Source organism: Ornithodoros turicata, chromosome 2 (genome assembly GCF_037126465.1).
Source record: "Ornithodoros turicata isolate Travis chromosome 2, ASM3712646v1, whole genome shotgun sequence".
Classification (NCBI taxonomy): Eukaryota; Metazoa; Arthropoda; class Arachnida; order Ixodida; family Argasidae; genus Ornithodoros; species Ornithodoros turicata.
In genome coordinates this window covers 123469840-123475970 of record NC_088202.1, presented here as the reverse complement: position 1 = coordinate 123475970, position 6131 = coordinate 123469840, and positions in this window count along the sequence as shown.

The following is a 6131-nucleotide window of genomic DNA, read 5'->3' as shown; positions in this document are numbered from 1 at the left end:
CCGTAGGGGGCAGATTTATTTCAAACTCGTGCCCAGGACATAAAATGCTGTACCTGTTACCACTGTCTCGTAGCCATCTGTGATTTACGTATTCGCCAGTCAGGTCTCCTTTGGTCTAGGAGAGGTCCAGATTGAACTACCTTTCCCAAGTTTGCAGTTTTGTCTGTTACAGACATGTGCAACGTCAGTGCCTCACAGAGGACAAATCACAGAAGACCACGACATCTCAAATACGAAAGTGTAGCCACCCGCTACATTCGGCCACGTCTTCATAGCCATCGCCGTCCTGCGTGCGCCCGAGGTTTTTTTTTCGCTGCGCGTCTATAATCAATAATTAAACATCGTTCCACTGTAGAGTACGGTCGTTGTGGTCCCCTACTCTACAACTTGGTGAGCCCAACGTCTTACCCGATGGCACAAGCAGGAGACCGCCAAGCATCTCCATCGCGGAAGCCACACTCACCTGGCCGCTTGCCACCATACTTCGCGTCGGACTCGCAGTTATGGTTTGCTCCAGTTGAAGTGCAGTTTCCGGGGCGGCGCACCACCTCCCAGCTTTCGAAATTTGGGTATGCCATTGCCCATGGAGCTACGGAAGTCCGCGACCTGATTATTCATCCGCACCCTGAAGCCCCGTATGACACGTTGCGGTACGAGCTTATTCGACAAACATCCATTTCCGAGCAGCGACATCAATAGCACTACTGGCGGCAGAAGAACTCGCGAACCGAAGACCGACCCAGCTGCTACGACGCATGCGCGAACTTATGAGGACCTCACCAACGACCATTCGATTTTTCGCGAACTGTTCCTGCAGAGGCTTCCCCATAACATCAGATGATCATCGTAGCTGCTGAAAATTCTACCTCGATGATCTGACCGAAATGGCGTACAGCATTCGCGATTTCGCTGGTATCCCCACGCTACAACAACCAACGCAAGGCGCAGCGTCGTTGTTGCGGTTGGTGCCATCGCGCTCGCTCTCCATCGCCAACCAACCATCCCCCATTGCCGGTATCACCGAAGCTTTGGGGATGCCGCTCGCACATGTCAACAACCCTTCTCCTGTCCGGGAAATTCCATCCCCAGCCATTACCGACTGTTATGGCTGGGGATACTCATAGCCGGCTATTTTACATCACCGATTGCATAACCTTCTCTCGTTTTTCCCGCCTTCCCCTGCTGACAAGTGTCACGAAATACCATGTTATACCTCGCAAGCGGTTAAATCTTCGAAAATTGAGCCATATGGGTTGCGCTACGTCTCGTTGAACCGTCTACCTACGTCTTCCGGTGAATTTTCACTATTGCTGACTTGTCCTACGCGGCTATTTGATCAGATTTCCTCGTTTTGGCCTCTTGGTAGACGCTCGTCGCCATCGCTTAGTTGACCACGCCACTTCTCTTCAAGTCCGCGGCGCGCGATCCTCCCTCGCAGCCATCAGTCGCACATTGCGGCTGCCTGACTCTATTGTCTGCGCTACGCTTCCATTACAAAACCAACTCACGTGGACGTACCACCCCTAGCACACGGTCACGCATCCTTTCGTGATGCGTTTATCCCCTCTGGCACATCGCTCACGCAGATTGCCTCCAGAAAGTCTTGGTGTTGTCGAACAAGAATTTGATCATGTGCTCGAACTGGGTATCGTCCGACCTTTGTCAAGTCCTTTGTCTTCAGCCTTACGCATTGTTCTGAAGTCCACTCCATGGGATTGGTGTCCGTGCGCCGACTATCAGGCCTTGAACCTTGTGACAGTGCCCAACCGCCAGACCCTTCCTCACATCCAGGGCTTCATTCCACATCTTCATGGCGCTTGCTTATTCCCGGAGATCGACTTGATCAAGGCTTACAACCAGATCCCTGTTCATCCGCACGACATTCCGAAGTCTGCCATTACAACACCTTTTGGCCTCTTCGGGTACGTGCGATACAATGGCAGCCATGTAGCGCCCTGGTATATTTATCCACATCTTGATAATATCACCGTCCTGGGTGCGTGGTCGATCGTGTGCCTGAGGCAGTGGCGGTTGGGCGATCGTCCCCTCCCAAAAGGTCAGTTTTACATTGGATTTCCCTCTCTCCCCACTACGCGCTTCAACAAAGACCCCCCCCATACCCAGGGTCTGCCCTGCTTTTGTCTTGAGGTTTCATTTTTCGCTGCGCAACTATCATCTATATTTAAACATCGCGGGTAGTGGTGGTTGTGGAAACAGACAAACATCGGTACAGGGCGACGGCTTCCGGGCGGCTCAGACGAGGGCAGAGCAGGTAGAGGACCTCTTTCATAATTGCCTGTGCACGTGTGTATGGTGCAGTAACCTTGAAGGCACCACGATAAATTCTATATTCACTAGACAGGTAGCATTTTATGCATCCAGTTCGTGCAGAACACCTCCCTCCGAGTAAGACGCATGCACAGGCGGCACGATAGTCTGGCTGGCGCAGCACTAAACCGGCTTTATGATTGTTTTCCAAAGTTTCACAACAAAAGGGGAAATACGCGCGTAGGAAATCAGCACTGCAAATCACCCACCGTGTAAGTTACTGAACAACAGACATTATAGCTCCGTTCCGGATTTAATGTGTCCGCCCAGTCCTATTCTTCCGGCCATGTCCTCAGACACCGAAACGCCCAAAGCTCCGCGCGCGACAGGTCATTCCGAATCAAAGCGAAGGTGTGGACGTTATATCCTCGTAAGAAGGGTCATTGGAGATTTGTCACTATCGCGGTCAAAGAAGGATACGTAATTTTCAAGGTTCGGGGCTCTGCTGGGAAGGTACAGTGCTGGACAAAAGTTTACGGAACACGCTCTGGCGCATTCCTTCCTCAGAGTGACGCGCTAGCGATTGGGACCGTACGGACTTAGACATGTGCCTAGGTAACCCAGTCATCTGTTCGCAAGTCCGTACGGTAGCATTCGTTGCTGGCGTGTCACTCCGAGGAAGAAATCCGCCGGAGCGTGTTCCGTAAACTTTTGTCCAGCACTGTACAACGGGTACGCAAAGACCACCTTGAGGCAAAGCAGTCTTTCGATATCTGGAGCTTCCAAAGACTTCGACCGAACATCAGCGACGTGTGGAAGCAGGTCTCTGCTTTTTCCAGAAGTTGAAGATGCACCCCTTGATGGCGGTTGCCATCGTATCCCGCACGATGACCAGCCGCCTCCAGTAGGAGGAGCTATTCCTCTGCCGGATAAGAAGTCTTCTTTGAGCACCACTATAAGCACGTATCCTATCAGGACTCGTCGACCAGTAGACTAGGCACTCGACCCAAAGGTGAAGGTACTGTGGTGGCGTCACATCGAAAGAACACGAGCGATAGCGCGACAATAGGCTGTCGTGTGCCAGATGTTCTTCGATTCAGGTTTCGATTGCATATTTTTCATGAAGCAGTCTTTAACCTAGGCCAACATATATAATACAGGCCTCAAAGCTTCGCGGTTTCCCCAGTTGGCCGCGTGTGCAGGCATCGGCGCTTGTTCCGTGGCCCAGATTGATGTCGATGTTGTTGGTATCGTGCCGCTTTGAGTCGCTACATGCTGTTCTAGTTCCGGATTTCCCGGTAGCCTTCAGGTTGCCCGCAACTTACCACAGCGCGCAGAAAGACTCGTTAACATTTTATAACAATAGACAAACACACACAAATGGTGGAGACGTCAAGTTATATTTCATGAAAGGGTGCAATTTCCGGAACTGACGGGAGTTTTGTGACGACAGTCGTTATCAGTGCCTGCGAAGTCAGGTTGATAGCGCGGTAGTCACAAAATCTGTGACTAGCGATGGTTCACTGCTGCGTTAAACGATGTGGCTCAAGAAGCGACAGAAGGGACGGCACCGATAAATGTTCATCTCATCAATTTCCTGTCGACCAAACGTTATACGACGTATGGAGACGAGCCATACCAGAGCATGGTGTGTGTCTTTGGTTCCTCTTTAAAAAATGAGCAATGCTTTTCATAATGTGAAACCTATCGCGCTTCACAGTGCAGCACTGCTCTAGTCACTGATATCTATACTATAGGCTGGATCGCGCATAGGGTGCTCCACAGCGTGGGCACCCAACGCATACTGTCGTCTGCATTTAGTCCTGTCGTCTGCAAGCGAGGTTGCCCGTATTTTTAAAGATTTTCTTTAAATTAAAGAGCATGTCATGCCAGTTTGTTGTAGCTTTGAGTACACTTCACGCGCACAGAGAAAGAGGGATAATTTTTCACAGGTAAGTTCTTTATTTTGAGGAATTTTTTTTTATTCGTATCGCGTGCATCTGACAACGCGGACTTTTTTGCATTGCTGCTTCGCTGGTGCCATTGCGTACTAAGAAAGTATATGTGGCTGCTCCTACAAATCTCAAGACCATTTATTTTCTATAAACAATGCGCTTGTGCTTGCAGGTTCTCTCACAGTCGCTCAGCTGTGCCGAAGAACCGTATGCAGAACCTACGCCAATATGCCAATTTGTTCCACTGTTCTTTTAATCTGTGAGGTACGGTGGAAGCAAATAAACTGCTGTGTTAACCTCGTATGTGCAGTCGGTCCTTCAGCGTGTGTGATAAGTCATGCATGTGCATGCTCTTCGTGCACAGCGCTTCGAATTTCTGCAATGAAATACACTGACAGCTAAACAACTGCAAAGCACTCGTGACAATAACGTTAGTTTAAGATGAGGAATGGGGAGTTTCATTGCCAGGGGCTATACTCCACCCCATTGCTGGTGGTCATGTGGTGAATAAAATAATGAGCCCCTTCAGAATAAGGATCGAGGTCTTATTGCAGAACACACACAGAGACACTCGTAGAACATAATACGATAATGGAAAAAGTCAAACGAGAACTGTACAATACCAAACCACATAATAACGAACGAGAACCGCGGAACACCACACGAAAACCGAACAATGAAAACAAACAAACGCTCTACAATTCTCGCATGTACGCCGCTTGTTTATCTTGTCTGCATCATTTTCATGCCTCTCCAGGAGCAGGAGCCAAACTTCGCAAACAAGATGAAGCGCAGCTTCTGCTCGAAATCGTATTTCGAACCGTTTCACAAGGAGCAGACACGGAGGTCGAGCGCTATACGATTGAAACCTTTTCTGTCGACACCTGATAATTTTAATTAATTTGTTTTTATTTTGTTTTATCTAATTCCCTTATTTTTGCGCATATGTGGCAGCTTATTTAGATTTAGACAATTCTATAATTTTCAGATGAGAAATGGCGGCCCACCGAGCACGACAGAGTTTGCTCGAAGCACTTCCTAGAGAGTGACTACAAGGCTGACACGATACGGAACCTCAAGCGAGGTGCCGTCCCTTCTGTTTTTGTTGACAAACGTCAAAGAATCGATGGCCCTGGAGTCGGTGACCCTTATGTTGAGCCAGCAAGTACCAATCAAACGGCACATATTACGATAGCTCCAAGCGAAGCAGAAATTGATGGCTGGCCACCAAGAAGGCAGCATCGGTACTCCAGGTGCAGCGATCCCCTCGCACACGACAAGTGACACAGACTATGGAACCGTGGAGACGGTTCCTTTTTCCGTTCACGTGACTGGAAGCCAACCCCGTTCACGGGCTAGCGTAGCGGTGCAGACGACAGTCAGGAGTGAAACCGTGCGTTTAAAAATACGGACGCCAAAGGTATCGATGCAAAACTGCAGGCGCTACATCACCACTATAGAGAAATTGAAAAGAGCGCAAAATGCGCTGAAACTCCAAATGCAGGACTACATAAGACTAGACAACACCTATAACCTAAAAAGAATTGAGAATGACATGGCAGAGGGTTCAGAAAGAGCAGCTTTCATAGTTGACCAACTCCGCAATTATTCAAAGAAATCGCCCAGGTGGTCAGAGACAACCATTCGCCACTGCATATTATGGAGCAGTCATTCGCCATCCAGTTATGCTCTACAACGATCATCGGACGTGCTAAAGCTCCCGTCTAAACCTACACTAAAAAAATACATTGGGCCTACAACCGCAGATTCCGTAACCGAGTTGTTGGATGCCAGGCTAAAGAAAGAAGCGGAACGCCTAAAAGATGAGGAAAAGCTGGGATCACTCCTAATGGACGAAATGGCCATCAGAGAGGGCATCCACTATGACCGGGCCGGTGACCAGCTCGT